Source organism: Theobroma umbraticum, unplaced genomic scaffold, assembly GCF_002168275.2.
Source record: "Theobroma umbraticum cultivar Fairchild unplaced genomic scaffold, ASM216827v3 scaffold_30.0, whole genome shotgun sequence".
Taxonomy (NCBI): Eukaryota; Viridiplantae; Streptophyta; class Magnoliopsida; order Malvales; family Malvaceae; genus Theobroma; species Theobroma umbraticum.
This window is the reverse complement of record NW_018397254.1, coordinates 14,319,706-14,343,886: the sequence shown is the minus strand read 5'-3', so window position 1 is coordinate 14,343,886 and position 24,181 is coordinate 14,319,706.

Genomic DNA, 24,181 nt, shown 5'->3' with positions numbered 1-24,181 from the left:
ATCTCTATGGTATTCTTAACACCACACTAGGACTACAGCCAACATACAAATGGGGAAAAGGTGGCATGTTGACGAAGCTTAACCATGTGGTATTCCTACCCCCACACTAAAATTAAAGCCAATATTATATAAGGGGAATGGATGGTGCACTCAAACCAACATATAAGAAATCTACATCTTTGCCCATACAAAGCCTCATAAGGTGCCATCTAGATACTAGATTGAGAATTGTCATTATAAGCAAACTCCACCAATGACAAGTGTCAATCTTAAGCAACTCCAAAGTTTATGACACAGGCTCTCAACATATCTTTTAGTGTTTGAATAGTCTTCTTAAACTGTCCATTAATCTTTAGGTGGAAAGCAATGCTAAAATTCAACTTTATTCTCAAAGCTTCCTAAACTTTTTCCCTAGAACACACTAGTAAATTATGTTCCCCTATTAAACACTATAGTGACTAGGACTCTGTGTAATCACATTGTCTCATCAATGTACAAACTAGTATATTATGCTACTTCATAAGTAATCTTCATCAACAAGAAATGAGTGGACTTAGTTAGTCTATCCACAATCACGTAAATAGAGGCATACCTTTTGCTCGCATGGGATAGTCTAGTCATGAAATCCATGGAAATATGTTCCCATTTCCACTTGAAAACTAGTAAAGGCTGTAATAATCTAGCAAGTCTCTGATGCTCTACCTTAACCTGTTGGCACACCAAACACTTGGCTATGAACTCTGCCACATCCCTTTTAAGGCCTTCCCACCAGTACATTTCTTTCAAGTCATGGTACATCTCGGTGGTACCGAGATGAACAACATATGCTGCCATATGGGCCTCTTCTAAAATCTCCTATCTCAAATCATTGTTATGCAGGACATACACTCTAAATCCATATCCAACTAATCCATTAGTGCCTCTAGTGAATAGCTGTCCCTTCCTCCCATGAGGATCCTCTAAAACTTTTACCACAAAATCATGCTTGTCTTGTGCATCCTTAAAGTGATCCATCAATATCAGTCTCACTCTAAAATAGGCTAACAATGCCTTAATATCATCAACCCAAGTGCCCATATCACCCAACTCGTCTTACCTTGTACCAATGATCTCCTCTTAAATAAGATGTGGGCTAAACTCCCCATGGATTTCTTACTCAAGGCATCAACCCCCACATTAGCTTTGCCAAAATGATACAATATCTTGTAGTCATAGTCTTTAAGAACCTTCACCCATTGACGTTTACCTAATATTAATATCTCTTTGTTCAAATATACTTAATACTCTGATGATCCATGTAAATCTTACAAGTTTTACCATACAAGTAATGCCACCAAATCTTTAAGGCAAACACTATTGCAGCTATCTTTAAATCATGTGTAGGGTAATTTTGCTCATGCTTCTTGAGCTATCAAGATACATACACAATCACGCTACCATGCTACATCAAAACACACCCAAGTCCTACTCGTGATGCATTGTAGTAAACTGTATAACCCCTTATATCATAAGGTAAACTCAACACCCGAACCGTGGTAAAAAAATTCTTGAGTTTCTCAAAGCTCTCCTCACATGTATTCAACCACACAAATTCAACACCCATCTGTGTTAACCTAGTCATAAGAACAACAATCTTGGATAAATCCTTAACAAATCTCTTATAATATCCAACCAACCCCAAGAAACTCCGTATCTTAGTTACCCAAGTAAGCGTCAGCCATTTCTCCATGGCCCTAATCTTTTTTGGGTCTACCATCACACCATCCTTAGATAATATGTGACCTAAGAAACTAACATTATCCAACCAAAATTTACACTTAAAGAACTTGGCATACAACTGATGCTCTCTTAAGGTTTGTAGCACAATTCTCAAGTGTTGCTCTTATTCCTCCCAACTCGTCGAGTACACTAAGACATCAATGAACACGACCACAAACTTATCCAAGTATGGTTTGAACAATCTGTTTATCATATCCATAAAAGCTGTAAGGAGATTAGTCAAATCAAACGACATAACCAAAACTCATAATGACCATACCTAATGCAAAAAGCAGTCTTGGATATGTCTCTATCTCTAATCCTCAACTAATGGTATTTTGTTCACAAATCAATCTTGGAAACACACTTAGCCCTTTTTAACTAATTGAACAAGTCATCAACACGCAAGAGAGGGTACTTGCTCTTAATGGTCACTTTGTTCAACTACATATAATTGATACAAAGTCTTATCGATCCATCTTTCTTCTTCATAAATAATACCAGTGCACCTTATTGTGAGACACTAGGGCATAAGGAACCCTTGTCCAACAAATTCTCTAACTAGTCTTGGAGCTCTTTGAGCTTTATAGGTGCCATCTCGTAAGGTGGTATAGATATCGGATTGGCATCCTACACCAAGTCTATACAAAATTCTATCTCACTTTTTAAAGATGATCTAGGGAACTCATCCAGGAACACATCAACATAATCTCCCACAATTTGCACATCTGCCACATTACCACATCTACTTATGTATCCAAAACTATTGCCAAAAATCCTTGGCATTTGTGTCATATGAATCTACTAGCGATTATGGTCAACACCACACTATTTAAGGCCATGCTACGATCTCCTTGAATATAGAATAGTGTCTCTCCAAGGTACTTAAACTTTACCCTCTTGTGGTGATAATTCACATTGATGTAGCTAGGGAAAAACCAATCCATCCCAAGAATCACATCAAATTCTAGCATATCCATCAATAATAATTGACTTAAGTGTCCTTCTCCTTAACTCAAACCATGCAAGCTCTATACTCATGCCTCACTCAAGGATGTGGAACCTACTACATCTTACTCCCTCTTAAAATAATTTATACGCAACTTAAATGCAAAATATAGGGAAAATAAATGAATACGTAGCACCAAGATCATATAACACATGTGTATCAATAGAACAAATTGGTAGAATACCTAAGACAACTGTATTGGATGCCTATGCATCATGTGATCGATGCATAAACTCTAACCTGTCCTTATCCAATTGCTCGTGGAGCTCTAGATCCAAATGCTCTACCTTGAATGGTGTTACCAGTGCCTTTACCCTTAGCTTTTTTAACCTCTTTAATCATTGTGCAATAATAAAAGTAGGTGCTATAGCTTGGTGAACTGGTCCCTCTGACTAATGACCCTTAAGACATTTCCTTATCACATGTCTAGGCAACTCACAACCATAACAAGATAAGGTATCCCCCCTAGCTTTTTTAACCTTTTTAATCATTGTGCAACAATAAAAGTAGGTGCTATAGCTGGGTGAACTGGTCCCTCTAACTAACGAGCCTTAGGACATTTCCTTATCACATGTCTAGGCAACTCACAACCATAACAAGATAAGGTATCCCTTCGACACTGACCTCGATGCCTCCTATTACAAGTAGAGCACAATGGAAGGAACTGATGCTCCTATCCCAACCTATACTATCTGGATGGTCTACCATGCTAGGATTTAGCCTCATGCTCAAACATGAAAATAATCAAGAAATTAAAATATAACGTAGTGCAAAAATAAAATATGCATTTAATCAAATAAACAATCCAATCCCACAAGATCAATGTCTGTATTTTTTCATGTTATTTTCAAATTAACAATGAATATTCATGAGTTTAAAAGTTATATAACTTGCTCTAGATATCGTAATTAAGAGCCAATTAAATCCAAAAACGCTTATGATGAAGCAAGTAACCCAAAAAGAAAATAAAATGGTCTAAAATCTTATAGTCAAAATTTGAAAATTTTGACTTAATGTCCACTTATGACCACCTAAATGTTAGAGAGTCATTTAAAGAATTTGACAAAACCCTTAATTGATAAGCCTCATAAAGCAATAGAATCCTTTCATCAAATATCACGAATATGTCATAAAGCATGACTCAATGTCTACTTATGACATTCCATATTAGTTTTCATTATTCATGACTAAGTTTATGAATTTAGAGAACTAACTTTCCTCAAATTCATCATGCTTGAGGTAAACACTTTATACAAGTTAATCAAGAATTGAGAATAAGTGAAATACATCCCTTCATATTACTTAAGTTAATCAAGGTCTATCCTCTCTTGATCACTCATTCACCTTCGCATGCTCCATGACATACCCAAAAGCATCTTGTTTAGGCATTTGGTCACCTCCAAACTCATAAAGGTGAAATCAAAATATGTCATTCTCCATACAAGATGAACTAGTGCCTCAAGTCCGAGGTCTAGTTGCATGACTATCAATTGAGAACGTATTCCCTACATTTGAGTGAAATACCAAATGGAGTTCTCATAGTAGGTCATGTTTAGTGAATTTGTTCTTTAACAAGTACCCACATGTTAGCCTCAAGTATCCAATATTCTTCAATATATGAGATTGATTATTTACTTACCAAGTAAGAAGGTTTAACATGTACTAATCTTTGAGCATTGTTAATGCCCTAACTTGACAATACACTGACTAGGAACAATTTTAGGAATATGGCTTTGATGCATAGCGATTTTATAATTATAACAACTTTAAAATTCTCTTGCAAGGCCTTTATGTTCCATGGGCTTCATCCCATTAGTACTTAAGAACTCTTTATTATTGCACTAACTTGAAACAAAACCTCTATCACATATTGTTATACGATTAAGTATGCATTAAATGACAATTTATCCATTGATCAATCTAATTGGATTTAGGGCATATACCAACAATCTCCCACCTGCACTTGAGTCAATTGCTAACGTATCCAATATCGACCTCTTTTGCTTAATAACTTGTCTCTACTAGGATAACTTAGATTACAATATTTGAGAATATGTTAATTTATATGTTTGACAATCTCCATTGTCATAATCGAAATAATAATTTAGATTACAACGAGACCTTGATTTCATTACTATGGCTTTTTTTGTTACTTTAACAACTTGGAATCATTTATTGGTTTATTAAACCAATGACCCAAGCATCTCTCCTTTTGTACCTAAACAAAAGTTTTGTATTCAATTATAGATATAATCATGCAATTATCTCTTGTTTTGGAACCATTCTAATATAACTACTCAACCATGGCTTTATGTCACTTTTAACATTTAAGATTCTCTCTACGTTAAATTCCTTTAACATGTCATCCTAAATTTTTCTGTTGAGTCCCCTTTTAGGTTCTAACTCTTTACTCCCATTTTGTTTTTCTTAGACTACCAAATATATGTTATACATTTTCAATGAGTAACTTATCTTGCTGCCATTAACCTTATGATTTGGACAAAATATGTTATATTATTCAATGTATTTAACTACTTTGAATTCATTACATTGAAAAAATATTATTAGCCAATCATTCATGTTGGATGATTTAATAGACTCATCCTATATGAGTACTGCATCAATATGCATCCCACTAATGGCTTGTATTTAATGGATTCATCTCATGAATTATGCATCCCATTAAATTAATCTTTGTTCATCGATCTTATCCATTAGATTTTATAATTTCATGACCTTTGACCTTTAAAGTGTTATTAGCTCCCACTATTTCTATCATGTATAGAAATCATACTAAGTAAACTACTTTACTTTCTTTTTAGATGTTATATCCATAACTTTTATATATACGTATACTTATATATCATAAGTCGTTCATCATTGGTTATGGGATGGAAATCCTCTTAAATGTTTTCATCCTCTCAAAGGTTAGTTCATGTAATTAACTGGGTTTGGAATGCTTTGTGATTCATCACTTATGAATTCAATATGATAATCAATTGTTATTTAGATTTAAACAATCTTAATTTAGATATTTTATCTCAATAAGAATGCTCCTTAACTAAACATGTTCATAAACTTATTATGAATTTATTAAGTTAGGACTTAAATTTTATCTAAGTCATCTCATTAATTTTCATTTTGACTCATAATCAAAAGAGAAATAATCTCACAATGATCTTATCATTATGACTTAGTATTAATTATCATATATGCAAGGCTATACTTAAGGATAAATAATTTAGAACAAATCCAAAATAAAATGAGATGTGATGTGAATATAAATATATAAGTTAAGCATTTCAAACTAGCAAATTATAAATCTATGTTTTCCAAACATAAAATAAAATATTCGACTTTAGGCCCAAAACGAAAATATCTCATCATGGCAATCATGCCACGATAACGTTCAATGTTCTAAAATTATTTATTGTTCCACAATCTAATCTAGGTTGACAAGCTTGATCACCATTAAGTAAGGTTGTCACTTTCATTGTTCTATTTTTCATTGCTCATTCTCATTAGTTCCTATAATATGACATACATATTAGAACCGTTAATAAAGAGTAAGGTATCATACACCAAGTAGCGAAAAAATAAATCATTATATGATTCAGACTTAATGTGGAAACTTCCTTTTGTTTTTGCCCTTTGATGGATTCAAGATAATCCTTGCAATAGTGCCTTCAATGCTTTAGTTTCCTGCAGAAATGGCATTTGTCATTGTCCTTATCCTTCTTCACTCCTCCTATAGGCTTCATAGCTTTCAAAGTTGATGCTTTTTCAACTTTATCTTTTTTAGAAAATTTTATTTTCTTATTATTATTTTTCTTAAAAGAATAAGATAAATTGAAGGCTTTTCCTTCGCAATGGTGATCTCAACCTATGTAAGCATATTCAATAAGCCCGAAAAGGTTATCTCAATCTTGTTCATGTGGAAGCTTAACACAAACTGTGAGTAGCTCTCTAATAGCAAAAAGAGTACAAGGTTTATGCTTAAATCATGATCCATAACTAAACTCAACTACTCAAATTGACTGATATATCTTATCATTGTAAGCACATGAGGCCTTACTTAGCTTCCCTTAGTCATTTTGACATCGAAACAATTCCGTTGAAATATCGAATCTCTTTATGCGACTTTCCTTATTGAATGTTTCTCTAAAGTTTAGGATAATATCCAAGGCATTCATAGCTTCATGTTGTTTTTAAAGATTTAGAGCCATTCTAGCAAACATCACACATGTGGCTTGATTGAGATTATCCATATAGACTCTATAGGCCTCTTTTTCCCTCTATGTAGCATCATCATTAGGTTCCTTGAAAATATGACCATCTAGGACATAAGCCTTTTTCTCTTGTTTCAAGACAATATTAATATTTTGAAACTAGTCAATGAAATTTGGGCCTGTCAACTTGTTTGCATCAAGTATGCTTCTAAGTGACAAACTATTCACCATGATTGATTTATATCCTATATAAATCAACTTATATAAAGATTAGTCATTAATGAACATTATGTAATCATAAAGACAAGGTTTTAGAATCTTATATGACTATTCTCAATATTTTATCAAAATGATAGCCTTCCTCTAATATTTTGAGAAATTTAACCTTTAAACTTTTTATTGAGCTAGGACCTCTTTCGTCCCACCATGACCTTGAGTGACTCAGCAAGCCATAATGAAACTGATTAGGTAGGTAACTTAGCTTACCAAGTGTATTTTATATAACTCCTAGATCAGTTAGGTGACAACTCTTTCTCTAAATGCATCATATACATTGTGCCTTACTATGCCTCTAATACTATGTGGTCATATGTGACACATCTGAAGAACATGGTACCATTTGAGTAAGACCCAACAATAACTCAAACATACTCGTGTAAAAGTTTAGCCTTAAGTGACTTAACAAGCCTCTAATTAAAAGAGCAGCTTGGTTATTTTCTAATATGGTGGAAGGTAACTTTTTGACTCAATATATTAATGAGAGATCTTATTTATTAATTCATTAATTATGGTTTCATTGATTTGACGTTGTTGGCATGCATAGCATTTATCGCATTTCACTTATATCATATATATCATATATATATATATATATACTGAAAAATAAATCTATCACATTCCAATTACTAAAATGATTATAAATTTTACTAATTCTAATTTCCTTGAGCCATTAAGGAAATTAGTTGGTCAAATTCCTAAGGGATTCTACAAACATCGTCTTCAAGCTTTGCTTGTAATCTCCTTGAATCTCCATGGTGCCTTTAAACCTCCATCTTCAAGTTACAAAAAATTTTTATCTAACCTTAGTTTTATACTTTGATGTTAACTAATTACATTTTATAATCAAGAAACCTTGAGTTACATTTGAGGGGAGTTAGGTGAGAATAGAATTTTACAATCATAGAGAAAATGAGAGTAAGGCAAGGTGCATAGACCCTATTTCAAAATAAATCCCATGAGAAATAAATTTGACCATCCATGACCTAATCTTCTAAGGTCTAAGTCCATAATCATCCTCACACTTTATAAGCACAATCAAAAGCATAGAAATAAATGCAAGCTCAATTTCACTTGGTGATTTGTGTGTTATTTAAGAAAAGCATCAACTAACTTACTTAAAGTGCTTAACTCAAATTAGTTGGTATTGTTTTATTTCAATTTAGAGTTTAAGAAATTTTCATTTTCGAAACACTTAAAATAAACCTTTTACTCCTTTTGCTTAAATAAAAATCCATTAAAATAAAACTTTCCATTTTTAGATTTCACATTTAAATTCTTTCCATAATTAAAACTCCTTTTAATTTTAAAAACCTCTTTATTTTAGGTAAACTTTGTAAAATATATCTAAGACAACATCTTAATTTTTAACATTTAGAGCATGAATTAGTTTCCTAAATTATATCTTGTTCAAGGTACCTAAATGGTGACCTAACAAATTTTGAAAACTTCGAGTCAAACTAATATTTTAAGTAAAGTTCAATGCTATCACATAACTTCAGGAATTTTTTTTAAAGTATGAAACTATTTCTTATGAATTTTTCAAATTAAAATGCTATCCTTAATTTAAGAATTTCTTTTAAAGTAAGAAAAAATTTCTCATTCTTTATGAATCACCTTAAATTAAAATTCTATCCTTAATTCTAGGAATTTCTTTTAAAGTAGGAAACAATTTCCTATCTTTTATGAATCACCCAAAATTAAAATAGATGGCATTTAAGTACTTTTAAACTCCATAAATCATGAGTCAAACTCATGAAAAAAAATACTAAAAATTTCCAGTAAGTGTATTTGACAATTAAACATAAACACAAAATCATGGAGAATTAAGCCAACAAAACCGATCATAGTTACCTAAAATTTTCTACATTAAATCTTTGTTGTTTTAGAATTTGAAGACATGATTTTTATAAACCTTTTCATACTAAATCAAATCTGGTTAAAACATGAGATAATTTAATTTAATGAAACTAATTTTGAACAATTAAAAAACTGTTCATAACACTTACTCAATGTTAGCAAATATAAGCGGCACATTATTCTCCAAAACACCTCAAAACTATTCAAGTTTAACTTGGCTTTGTAAGCCTTTTAATCCATTCATTAATTTTTCAACTAAACGTAATTTTAAACCTTTTAAAATATATTTTAATGAATTAATTACATGCTGTCTAGATTTGAATTTAAACAAAAAAATAAATTTTAAAGAAAGCCTTCAAAACCGATATATACCGAATCAACAAACAAATCAATCTTATCAATTATCACTAGGAATCAAGCATGCAAATTACATGAAAAATATCAAGAAAAGGCTTTGATACCATAATTGGGATTTAGCCTCATGCTTAAACATGAAAATAATCAAGAAATTAAAATATAACACAATAGAAAAATAAAATATGCATTTAATCAAAGAAATAGCTGAATCCCACAAGATCAATGTTTGTGTCATTTCATGTCATTTTTAAATTAATTATAAGCATTCATAAGTTTAAGAGTTACATACCTTACTCTAAATATCGTAATCAAGAGCAAATTAAATCAAAAAATGCTTGTAATGAAGCAAGTAACCCAAAAAGAGAATTAAAAGGTCTAAAATCCTGCAATTGAAATCTTTGCTTCTTCACCTTTAGGATTTGTCAAATCTTTAACCATCTAAGTGTTTAGCCTCTAATAGTAATCCACACAGTGACCGAATAAGACCTTCTCAAAGGCAGACTTTTACTTATACTAGCAAGTTTTGTTTCTAAAACAAAAAGACTAAAAGTTCTTACCGAATCTTATGTCTGTCAAACAAAGAAAGCTATTTTTTTCTTACTTCTATGAAACGGCTAAGAAGTGGCTAAAGACTTAAAGTTTTATTTGGCTAACATAAAATATTTATATAGCCAAATTAAGTTGTAACCCTGGATACAACATTTGCATTTTTATTCAATCAATCATTGTGAACTTAATTAATTTTTAAACTTTATTTTGATCTATTTCAATTAAGTCCAACTTAATTAATTATCCTTGTTTAATCTCGATCATGTCACTTAATGTGTGTGACCCATTAGGCTTCTAACATGTAGCGATAAATATAAATCATAATTAAATATCAATTTGATAATTGATTTATATTTATAGATCACGAGCGGTATCTAATAATACATCATGACCACCCAAATGTTAGAGAGTCAATTAAAGAGTTTGGCAAAGCCCTTCAATGATAGGTCTCTCAGTGTAATATAGTCTTTTTCATAAAATATCCTGGATATATCATAAAGTATGACTTAATGTCTACTTATGAAATCCCGTATTAATTCTCATAATTCATAACTAACTTTATGAATTTAGGAAATTAACTTTCCTTAAATTCATCATACTTTAGGCAAAGACTTTATACAAGTTAATTAAGAATTGATAACAAGTGAGACACATCCTCATATATTATTTAGGGTGATGAATCCTCTTTTGACCACTCATTTGCCTTTGCATGCTTCATGACATACCCAAAAACACCTTATTTAGGCATCTAGTCACCTCTAGACCTGTAGAGGTAAAATCAAAGTATGTCATTCCCTATACAAGATGACCTAATGTCTCAAGTCCGAGGACTAGTTACAGGACTATCACATGAGAACATATTCCATAAACACTTGGGTGAAATACCAAATGGAGTTCTTACAGCAGGACATGTTCAGTGAACTTGTTCTTTAACAAGCATCCATATATTATCCTTAGATATCCCATATACTTCAATCTATGAGATTGATTACTTATTTCCCAACTAATGAGGCTTAACATGTACTAGTCTTTAAGCATTTTCAATACCCTGTCTTAACAATATAATGACTAGGAACAATATTAGGAACATGGCTTTTGTCAAGACCAAGATCTAGGGAGTCGCGACCGACACGCAATAGCTTGGTAGGTAAGCTCGCGACACTAGAGGAAGCCTTCATAATTAAGTCTTGATAAACACATATATCACAATCATAAGGCCTCATAGCCAATATCATTTCATTAAAACTCAAATCCTTTAGTATTAAACGTTAGCCCCTTGGCTCGTAATAATGTTTAAGACTTAAATATAACATACATATAGCCATACATTGGCTAATTTACCAAGTTATTAAACATCCATTACATAACATAAGGCAACTGCATGCTATCATATTTCCTTTGTAACATACTTTATATATAAAGTGGAAACATATGTAACTATGACTCAAATTGTGACACAGTGGAGATTCATTATTAGTGGCTAACATACCACTTGTTAAAAATTGCATGTCTAACATCGACAACGCTAAGTCACCAGATCCTCTATGTCTATTTATCCGCATAATACATCTAAAATGGGTGAGTCACACTAATACTCAGTGAGTGAGAGCTTAAAACAATTGTAAATGTGTAGGGATAGCTGCTACACATATCCTTTAATTATGCATGCATCTAATACATCATAATACATATGCATATAAGACAAGTCAATCGTCACTTGTTAAACATAGTCTATCATATCATGGCAGTCGTACTACACTGCATATCTCTGATTATTAACATACTAAGGTGGTATAATCATCCTCGCCTTAATCATTCAATATCACTACCAACATAATCGTTTATCAATATAATCTACCATAGGAAACGGCCCACCATATGGCCATCTACATACATGGCTTAGCATACATACCTTAAAGCACTCACCTTGATGCTAAATCATAGCTCCGCAAGCATGCAGCATATCATAATCATATATCAATTACATATGGCTCTTACCTTAAGCCTTTGCATTAATCATCATATCATGGCATCATATAATATATTTCACATTTTAAAACCTAAGGCATGCCACTACGTAGTCATCATATCATATCATTGAGTGGTCCTCCCCTAGACATCAACAAATCACATACAGTGGCTAGCCAGGGGAGAAACAAATCATGCCTAGTGCCAAAACAATTGGCAAAATATCAAAGTCAACATTCAAAACAATCTCTCCAAGAACGGCATCATTCAAAGTATCACCATAAATAGCATCACAATCACCATCCGAAGTAATCTCTCGATGAATGGCATCGTACACAACAGGCAAGACTTCAACCACTGCCTTTGTTTACCATAGTCCCTAAGGCCAGACATGGTCATCATTGCACAACAGGTGAGAATCACAGGCAAGACAAAACCACCATCCCTACCAACAGAACAAACATAGTTACAAGGATATGGACACACTGAACCTCATAATATCCATCGTCTGAAATTCCTCCTCAAATGGAACATGCATAATCAACATCATAACATTGTCTGAAATCATCCACAAACAACTCACACTCATCAATTATGACTTTGATCAAATATACTTATTATCATCTCATTAGCCTAAGCATATTCCTTCTAGGCATATCATGTAGGTCTCATAACATTCTCTAGTCTAGACATCACATTTCTAGACATGTTGACCATATAGACATTCAACAAAGTGTCGTCATTTCCATTATATTAACTCATATTCACATCAACATCATTAACCTAAGCATAATCCTTTTAAGCGTATCACATCATTCTCAGATATTTTCTAGGCTAAGAATTCCACCTTTAGACCTACTTATAGCTCATACATAGCATCCATTATGTATTATCATCTTTGAAGCATATATGCTCCTTAGTCATTATGATCTATGCATAAAATTTCATACTCACTTTCACAATTCAAAGGTTATTTGTCAACACTGGTACTTGCACCTCATTTATGGCTTAGCTCAATGCATGCAACTTGGTATGTGAGCATCATTCTCATTCTCATGATAATCTAGCATCAACAATACATGAGCATTAACATTTATGCCATAACTTTTCATTTCATAGCCAAATCATAGCTTTCAGATTACTTTCAGCTCTTCCAAAAATAACCAAATCCTTAGCATATTAACAAATAAGCTTAAATCATTCAACAATGAGCTAATCCATACCGTAGAAGTGGGATTATACTCTTGTTTACCCCAAATATTTAGCCAACTCAAAAGAGCAATTTTTCCACCAAAGTTGCATCAATTTGAATCTAAGTTATCAATCATTCAAATTGAAAATCAATCAGTCAAAGTGTTCAATCTTACCATTAGAAGCATTCCCCAACTCCATCTTTACTCCAAACAACTCCAAGTGCTTCAAAAATTCATTCTTAGAAGCTAGGGTTTGGTTTTAGAGAGAGAAAGTGAAAATCACCAACTAAGCTCTTTAGGGTGAAAATCTACCTTTTTTAGTACTTAGAATGTATGGATGATTAGTGGATTTGATTGGGATTAGTTGGTATAAGATTTGAGAGAAAATGGTGGAGGAATGAAGAAATTAAAGGAAAATGATGAAAAATCACATTTTTGGGCTTTTAAGCTTGTATTTAACTAATCTGGCAACCTAAGATCGACTATGGGAGATTTGTAGTTGATCCTAGACTAGATTGTTTACCCCTACTCCCATTTCCTACCCTAGGATCGACTACGAGGGATCTGTACTCGATCCTAGGCCAGTGCACTTTCCTCTCTAGCCCTTTACTTCGCAAATTCAATCCCTCATGCACTAAGATCCATTTTTTAGGTCCAGATTCATAAAAATTAGTTTTTTAAGGTCTAAACTCATTCTAAATCTTCCCCACAATCTCCAATCAGTCATATTTCACTTAAATCAATACAGAAGTCCATCATACACACCAATCTCTCATTCATGCTCAATGTCACATAATATATCAATTAACATAGCATAATTGTCAGTTAAAATTCTACTATGCAAGTATACGTATCGAATAGATAGTATATTAGCAAGTAGAGTATCGATCCCATAGGGAATTGATCTAAAAGTTTACTAAGTACTAAAATTATAGCAAATTAATCTTATCCAAACAATATCAAAATAATATCAAATCAAACTAAGTTATAGCAGAATTAAATTAGAAAAATCAAAATAATAAATACTCAAATAAATATCAAATCAAACAAGCCTAGGATTACAATATCCCTCACACTTCATCTAAATCTTACCTCTCTTCCTTAACTTATCTCAATGGTTTGAATTGCTAACTTAGAGTCCTAAATTATTTATAAGGGTCTCCCGACTCATCTTATAAAAATATCGATTTTAACCAAAACACTATATCCCTATGTGAATTGAAATTAAAACAAACTCATTAAGTTCAGGCTCTAATCTGGCTACATATGGCCTATAGGTATATCCCTATCCTATAGGCAAATCAATTAATATGCTCATATGCTATCCCAATTTTAGTCTACACTAAACTCCCTTTCCCAAGTTTGTTTAGGTTTCTAGATCAATTTAATTGGTGGCCAAGCAATTAAAAGCATTAAGAACAAATTGGAATAAACAATTCAAATCCCATTGAAAATAAGCAAGAAAGTGATTAAAAATCTAGATTACATGTGAGTTCAATTGCAATCCTAGAAAAATAAATTAGCTCATAATATCTAATAAAGACAATATCCAAAGAAATTTAGCCATGAATCCAAGTCAAAGAAATAAGAAAAAACACAAAGGTAAGAGAGAAACTAATAGTTAAAGATTTATGATCTTGATTCTCTCTCCAATTCTCATGTTTCCTTGCTTTGTTCTTGGCTTCAAATCTCCAGAATAATTGCTTGCTGTCTCCTCTCCAAAATCTCTGAAAAAGGCTCCTTAAATAGGCTCCAAATAACCTAATTTTCGAAATCTCGTTAATGTCCTTTATTTTTTTTTGGAAAGTCGTGTAGCGCTGCGGCGCTACTTCTCCAGCGCTGCAGCGCTGAGCTCTCTGGAATTTTGTATGTGTGCTTCCTTTCATCAACGCTGCAGCCTTGTTCGCCCAGCGCTGTAGCAGTCTATCAACTTCAAACGTGAGTTTCACCCTGATATGTTAAGAACTGGGCAAAGTAGTAAACATAAAAGTTTTATCCCTGTCTCTTAACTTTCCAATGGATCAAAAATCACATCAATTGGACTTCTGTATTGAAATATTTGCTCCAAATACCGCATCATGTTCAGTCTTTACATACTGCTGCAGTGGTCCGACTTTGACAAATATTTTGACCATGATCCAATCAGAACTGGGCAACTTGGTGAACATAAACATTGTATCCCTTCTTCTTATAATTCTATTGGTCTAAGAATCACCTCATTTGGAGTTTTTTTGAAAGAGATATGGTCAAAATACTGAAACATATACGAATGAAGCTATCACCATACTCACTGATTTTCATCAAATGAGTCTTTTTCATCAATTTCCTACAAAAGTCATAAGAGAAATTAGCAATAACTACTCTTAAAGTAATTTAAAATAAAATAACTTAAAATTTAACTAAAATAACTTAAATTAATCACTTAACAAGTAATCAAACTTAAACTAAAAAAAACACCTATAATGTTAAAATTCGAACCTAAAATCTCAAAGATCTAGCTACTTAAGCTCCCAAAATGACTCAAAATAACTCTATATAATAGAGTTATCAATAATTTACATACACATCATACTCAATTTAATGCCAAACAGATGCACAATATCATTTCAGCTTTTACATACTTGTACATTTCATGACCACCTTTCTCTATGGACATAAGCATTCCTCAGGTTCATAAACATACATATTGAAGTTCTCATCAAACTACAAGTTAGTCCAACATCATGCAAGGCTAACATCAAGATCAAGGGTGTTACAGCTTTGATACATAGTGATCTCATAATTGTAATAACTTTACAATTCTTTTGCATGACCTTTTATGTTCCATGGGCTATATCCAATTAGCATTTAATAACTCCTTATTATTGCATTAACATGAAGGAAAACCTTTGTCACAAATTCTTATGCAATTAAGTATTCATTAAATAACAATATATCCCTTGATCAATCCAATCGACTCCAGGGCATACACCAACATACCATTCCTCTTGTAATGCTTGCCATTACCACTACCAAAGTTGTTTCCCTGATGGGAAGATTGAGTATCTCTAGGTTGTCTAGTAAAACAGGACCCCCCCTACTACCCTTGGAATCCCTATGACTCTTAGTCTTGGCCCTCTTAAACCAATCTCTAACTATTCTAGTATTAGCAGTCCTTATCTCTATCCTTTGATCACTATCCACAACTAAAGCATAGGAATCAAACTCTCGAGAAGCCACTTCCTTAAACAGAGGCTCCATTAAACCATCCACAAATCTCCTAATTTTCACCTCCTCCGTGGAGACAAGATATGGTGCATATCAAGCCAATTGAGTAAACTTAACATCATACTCTACCACAGTCATCCCTGGAGTCTGCACTAGTGATTTAAACTCTCAAGCTCTAGCATGTCGTACATTAAAGCACAAAAAACGATTCAAAAGCATAGTATTGAACTCATCCCAAGTAAACGCAGTAATACCTGTCTTCTTACCTCTACGTAAAGATGTACACCATTCTTAGGCCACATCCTCTAGGTGAAACCCAGTTAACTCCACAGCTTCAATACCAGAACATCCTACAATAGCACAAATCTTGTCTATACCATTTAGAAATGCTTGAAGCTTTTCCAACGCATCAGACCCCATAAAAAAAAAAGGTTTCAACCTTAAGAAATCTGACAGAAAAATATCTAAACTGCCCCTCACAGTCTCAAACTGCTGACGATCATCCTAACCCTATGAACTAGGTGATGCTTGCATAGTAAGCAATACATCACCCTAACATCCCCTGGTAAGGTAAAGCAAACGGTTAGTTTGATTTTGGACATCTAATAACTAAACTAACCAAACTCATGTTAAAAAATAACAGAAATCGAATTGAATTTCACAAATAATTAAACTAACCGAAACTAAATTAATTCGGTTAGTTCGGTTCTACTTTCAAAAACTGAACTGGAGAATATTCTTTTTTTGTTTGTATATATTTATTTATGTTGAATTTTTTTATAAATCAATACTATAAAGTTATTAAAGAGGATGATAAACAATTAGAATAAATAAGATGGATACTCATACGAACAACAAATAATTAAAAAATATAGATAAAAACAACAACAAATAGTTTATGATTAATTTCCCATGCAGAAACCCATTATACCCTTATTCAAGTTCGGTTAGGAATTTTCCTAACTGAAATCAAACTAAATTAACTCTAATAACCAAACCAACCTAACAGAATTACTCGAAACCAAACTAGCCAAACAAAAAAAAATTAAACTCACTTTGGTTCGATTTGATTTTTCGGCTCGGTTTGCATTTACATACCCCTATCTCCTAGGAATAACTTTCACAGTCTAGCCTAAATCATGCATACCAACCATAATCTACTCAAGGCTCACACCCCCAATTGGGTGACCTATCTCAACCTCTGGAGCCTTATGTTTTTTATTTTACACACACTCAAGCGCACATATCACACAAGTAATATAGTAGTAAGAAAAGTATTGTCTCCACAAGGAATTGTGTCTAAATTCTTGCTAAATACTAAAATTGGATACCCTAATCTTATATAAGTAAATCAAATTTGAAAATTAATTAAAAATGAAATTTAAGTATCAAAGCTATACTAATGAGTTAATGCTAAAAATTACTAGAGAATCAATGTTTTAAGGCCTAGGATTGTGGAATTACTCAACCTTTCATTTGAATTTAATCTCTCTTTCTATGCTTAAATCAATAAGTTGGTTGCTAGCTTAGAGTCCAAATTTTTTTACAAGTCTCTGTCAAGATGCTTGCAAGCACACCTCTCATAATTAATTTTGCATATATCTGTGTAAATTAATTAAGGAAGGATCACTAAGCTTAGGCTCTAAATTTGGTTGCATACAGTATTTAGGTATATTTTTATCCTAAATACTAATCAAATCACCTAATCTCTAAATGAAAAGAACACATGCTATTCAAACCCTTGGTCTATTCTAAACTCCCTTTATCAAATTGCATTAAGAGACCCAAATCAATCTAATTGTTAATCAAGCAATTAGAAACAATAAGCATAGATTTGAAATAAACAACAAAATACCCATTAACAATAAGTAAAAGACAGTTAAAATATCCAAACTACATGAAGAGATCAACCACAATCCTATAAAAAGCTATTAGGTTCATTATATTCTCAACAAACATCATCCACCAGAAAAAAACCATAAATACAGCAAAAGAAAATGAGGGATGAACAAATCTAGAGAGAGAAACAAATTTGTATAGCTTTTTGAGCCTTGATCTTCCTTTCTTCTTTTGTTTATGATTTCTTTTCTTCTGAAAGCTGTTATCTTTCCAACCCCCTAAACCCAGTCTAAATAAACTATTTATATCCCTCCTTTAAACCCTAGAGTAAAAAATTGAGAAATGTAGATTTTAAAAACCCATGTTGGTGCTGTGGTGCCAAAATTACTAACTTATGGGGGGAATATGTATTCTTGGCTCTTTATGCTGCCTAGTGCAAAACTATTGTCACTTGGCTACTTCTAATGCACTTTTGACCATGTTTCGATTAAAAATGGGCAAAATGATAAAAATGAAAGTTGTAGCCCTACCTCTTAGCTTCCTAATACTTCAAGAATTACATTAATTAGACTTATGTAGCTCAACTTATGTTTGAAATACTGTAGCATACTTAGTGAAGTCTGTACTTGGCCAACTTGAACTAAATCAGTCATAGCTAAAAATAGATATTTTCACCATACAAATGAACTAAAATAACTCAAAGTAAACTACCTCAACCAAGCATTAACTAATTAAAGAAAAATGAGAAAAACTACTTAAAACTTTGCCTAAACTCAAAGACTTAGGCATTTTATCACTCAAAATACTACAACTCTGTATAATAGAGTTATCACCTCATCTTCCACATGATCATCAGTAGGTGTCTCAACCCTCATTAATCTCATTGGTTTACCACGTCTGCCATGGCCCCTAACAGTGGACGCTTTTGGTATAACTGCAACATCAGCGGAAGTCTCTTGCTCTACCGTGTCTCTAGAAGATGCTCGGGTCCTAGGCGGCATGTTCATACCTAGACAAGAGCAATTACACACGAGTCTCAATATCTAGACAAGTATAACTAAGTGACATCAATAAATTAGAACTAAGCTTGAAAGACAAACAAAGAATCATACACAAATCTCCCGTTTTCAATTTGTGCTCAGGTACACAAAGCAAAAAATAAGATTCTCACATACAACTCCAACACTCCACAACACGACCAAAAAAATTATAGGACTTATACAACCTCAGGTTCTAATACCAACTTTGTCACATCCTAATTTCTGGAAAAATATTGACCAATGTAAGGACCTATATGGGTATGGCTCACTAAACCTAAGCAAGCCTAATTCAAATATGCATGGGTTAATCATCTATTGCATTCACATACATTTTCATTAACCACAATAAATCATCAAGGTCACCTCTTTACGGTACCTCTCAACGTAAAGAGTGATTTCTATTTCATCTCATGTAATATTCACAATATTATGTTACATGTGGTTTGTCATACATATTGTACTTATATTGCTATGGCTCATCCATCGTAGTCTTATCATCAACATGCACCTATATCCAAGGCTTAACATAATGTGCAGAAACGTAAACAAGTATATCAACATTATTTACATATCCCAAGTTCAATATCAACAATGTAATAAAATAACTCGACTCGACACACATTGTGGAGTGTAACGACATTGGAAAGCTGGAAAAGAAGATCTACCATTCCTACCAAATATGAGTTAATCTACGACTCCCAAGTGGTCTACCCAAGCAAGCTACTGATTTGAAACAAAATAGGAAAAAATAATAAGTGAGTCACAAAAATTCCATAAGTGAATACCGGAAAGAGAATAAGTTAGGGGATAAAAGTTTTTGCAATAAATCATAGTTACAAAATAATTATGACAATTATATAACCATAAATGCACTTGAAACTCATGATTCATAAAATATGATACTCATATCAAAGCTCAACTTACAAAATGTTTGCTACGAGAAAACAAAAAGTAACCCATGAACCTTCAAGTTCAACATCAAACATTCAATCAAGAATGAACCATTCATTTCATAAATCACATCAATACAAACCATGAGCAAATTAAGGAGATAATCAGTGCTTTGGCCTAATCATCTCTGTGTTATTCTTACTTCCACACCAAGATTCATTAAAAGGAAAAAAGTGGTACGATGCCCAACTTAACCTTATGGAATTTTTACCCCTACAATAAGACTAGAGCTAATATACAAAAGGTGAAAAGGTAACACATTGACCAAGCTTATCCCTTTGGTATTCTTACCCCACACCGAGACTAGAGCCAACATACAAAAAGGAAAAAGGTAATACGTTGGCCAAGCTTAACCTTGTGGTATTCTTACTTTCATACCAAGACTAGAGCCAATATATGTAATAGGAATGGCTAGTGTGCTTGCCAATCTCATCTCTATTGTATTCTTACCCTAACACTGAGAATAGTGCCAATCGCAACACAATTGAGATTTCACAGAAGATCATACCAAGATAAAGCATCAATAACAAATCATGTCAAACACATGTATCAAAGAAAAATAAAAACCTTCTCAATTTATAGTCACAATACTTACATTCAAGAACATTTTAATCATCCACAATCATTCTCAATCACATATATAATTCTTGAACCCATACTAGCCTGAAGGTCGAAGTAATCGAGTGGATTGCATCATAAAAAAGCTTGTCCCCCCTTTTTTTGAAAACTAATACATAATAGCATAATTACACATAATTTCGAAAACCAATTTCCAAAACATTTCCGCATCCATAAATACATTTTCTAGAATAAATATTTATGGGAAATCATACTCATCAACAAACCATCAATCATTCAAATTGTGCTTTCAACTTTTATACCAAGATGGTTTCGAAAGTGGTCTATCCATTCACCTCAAAAATATCAGCTTCGATCAAAAAGTACTAATCTACTCTAGCAATTCCTGTGGAGTTTCATTTGTTCGTAAACATTCAATAATCATAATAATTATTCCTCAATCCACAAATCATGTAATAATCTAACTAAGACTTTTCAAATTAGTCAAATTCATCTATAACTAAATTCTAGCTAAAATTCATTGTTTTACAGATATCCATGTGTAGAAAATTCATAAATCCATCATCTTTATCTTAGGTGAGCTCTAAACAAGGAGGGAATCCATCAAAATCCTTGACTTTGTAGAAATCCATAAATCTAGAATAATAGACAATATTTTCAGAGTTAAAAACCAAAGATTTAAAGGTTTTAAGAGTGAAAAATATCACTTTTACTTTTAAAACTCCAAACCCAACTCAAATCTCTTAAAAATAAAGATTTGAGTGAAAACTAGGTTAAGAGAGCCTTAAAAGGGAGAGATTACTTTTGAAAATCAACTAAAAGTTGATAACCCAAAGTAAAAGTGAGGTATTTATAGTTTAGGAAGTGAAAATACGCTTTTACCTCTTTTATTTTTATGAAAATGGCATTATATATCGATAGATCGGGGCTATCTATCAATAAGTTGGCTTTAGAGCCCTTTTTAAAAACTTTCTGATTACTATCTGTCGATAAATGGGGGCCATCTATCAATAAAGCTAGCTATCTATGGATAAATCTTGTCATCTATCCATAGATGTTCTTTAGAGCAACTTTGGGAAAACCTTTTTGGATTGTATGAAGAACATCTATCAATAGATAGGCTTCAATAAGTAAAAATAAACCTTAAAAACATGTCCAATTGGACTCCAATCTCAAACTTTGTAAATCATCTCTGAACCTTAAAACATAAATTTTTAAAGCTCAAAAACTTAATTTCAAATGCTCAAAGCATGTCAATTAATTGCTCACCTAAGGATTTCTTGTCAAACACTATACATTAAGATGGGATTTCACACTATAACAATTAAGAACTCATTTGCATTAGTGTTATCAGGAAGGCCATTTTAAATGCATTCAAAAATGGGGCTCTTAATAACAAACAAACAAAATTTTTTGGATCTTTCATGCCTCAAAAACTTTCTTAACAGTGTCAGAACTTCTAGTAGTAGGCTTTTCAGGTCTATTTACATTCATAGCTAGCTCTATATCAATTATTTTAATGAAAAACTCCACATCTCTTTTCCAATTCTTAAAGTTTGACCCAAGTAATATCTCAATAGTGGTCATGTTGTTATTAACAAAAAAGCTATGAAAGATTTAAGTAATTGAACATAATTAGTATAAATAGGGTAACAAAATTCTCTAAAACCATAAATGAATATAACAATTATAATCCAAGAGTCTATAAGCATATCATAATATAAACACCTTTGGGCTGAATGCATGACATGCATTTACGAACACTTACACATAAAAGTGGACATAAGAATTTGACGCAACATTTGCAACTTACCCCATTTAAGTGAATAAATTACTAGATCTAATCATTTCCCAAACACACGCTCTTATGTATTGTCTTCTAATTTAATATACAACCATCACCTTTAGGTAAATGAATGCACACCAAAACTAGAGACATCTTTAAATCACATAGGAATGACAATTCCACATCACTAGCTAATTGGCCACTTTAGTGACAAAAAGTTAACTAGCATAATGAGACCTATGGTGTAACGTGATATATCTTTATACTACTCACATGAACTCTATGATACAATTTTTAACTTAATGAGCATTGGGCATCATGTGTCAAAAACATACTTACATATGTGAAATAATCTTATGAAAAACTTGAATCATTATATCTCCATTTATGCCACTAAAAAAAATTAAAAATGTCAATTAAAAAATTACAAGGTTTTAGTCATCAATTTTGTACTCTATAACTTTGTCCCGAGAGTATATAAAATAGATAAATTTTTAGAGCAACAATATGCTACCATTATAATAAAAAAATATACATATTATTTTTTTATTATACGAATTCTAAAAATGTCTCCCCAAAATATTCAGAATAATTAATTAAATACATATAATAATATATAAATCCTAAGCACACACAAAATACAAAAAAAAATGTGTGTGTTGGCTTGACAATTTGCACTATTCATATTCTCCACCATCATAATGCGCGAACAACATCTATCATCTATTGAAGCCCAATTTGAGTTCTTAAATCCTTTATTCTATTCTTTTAACACCATATAATCAACCTCAAATGAATTTAACCTTCTTCTCTTTTATAAATTCTAAGTAAAACACATAAAATTGAGGTGATTTCAAGTCAAACTAAAAACAAAACTCACTAATATGAGCCCTAGAAACACAACACCTTCGATTGACGAAATTATTGGGTTTAACAAAGTTATATGAGCCTAACAACAATCTTTAGTTATCAAGAAACAATAACCTCAATGTAATTTTTTACATAAAATTATAGTGTTCTTGATTTGAAAATTTTAAAACTCATAGCACTCAACAAACTTAATTTCTTAAGCACGATTTCAACCAATTACAGAGATATAGTTTGACTAAATTACCATATTATTGATAGTATATCGTTAAATAAGCATGTCAATGATTCATATTGCACCATACACAAAGAAATTACGAATTTGAATAGCATGATTATACAAATTTAGAAACCACACAAAATCTAACATGCAGTCACAATTAATTCATGTAATAACCATATACAAGTAATTAATCATCACAATAATGATCTACTAGATCTCTAAAGTCATATATTCACATTTTGCACACAAATTGGGAGATGAAGTCATAGTTCTTTAGGCTTCTAAATCTAAATTATGGCTACTCTGATAATATATTAAATATTTTATATATAATAAATTATACTTAATTTAGGATCCACCATAGCAAAAATTTAAAACATGCTAAAGCATATTTAGTTTTTTGTCCACAACTCTAGTTAAAGAAACAACATGATCCCCAATAAACTATTATAGCTCAATACACTAGGATCTGATTGTTTATTTTTTGACA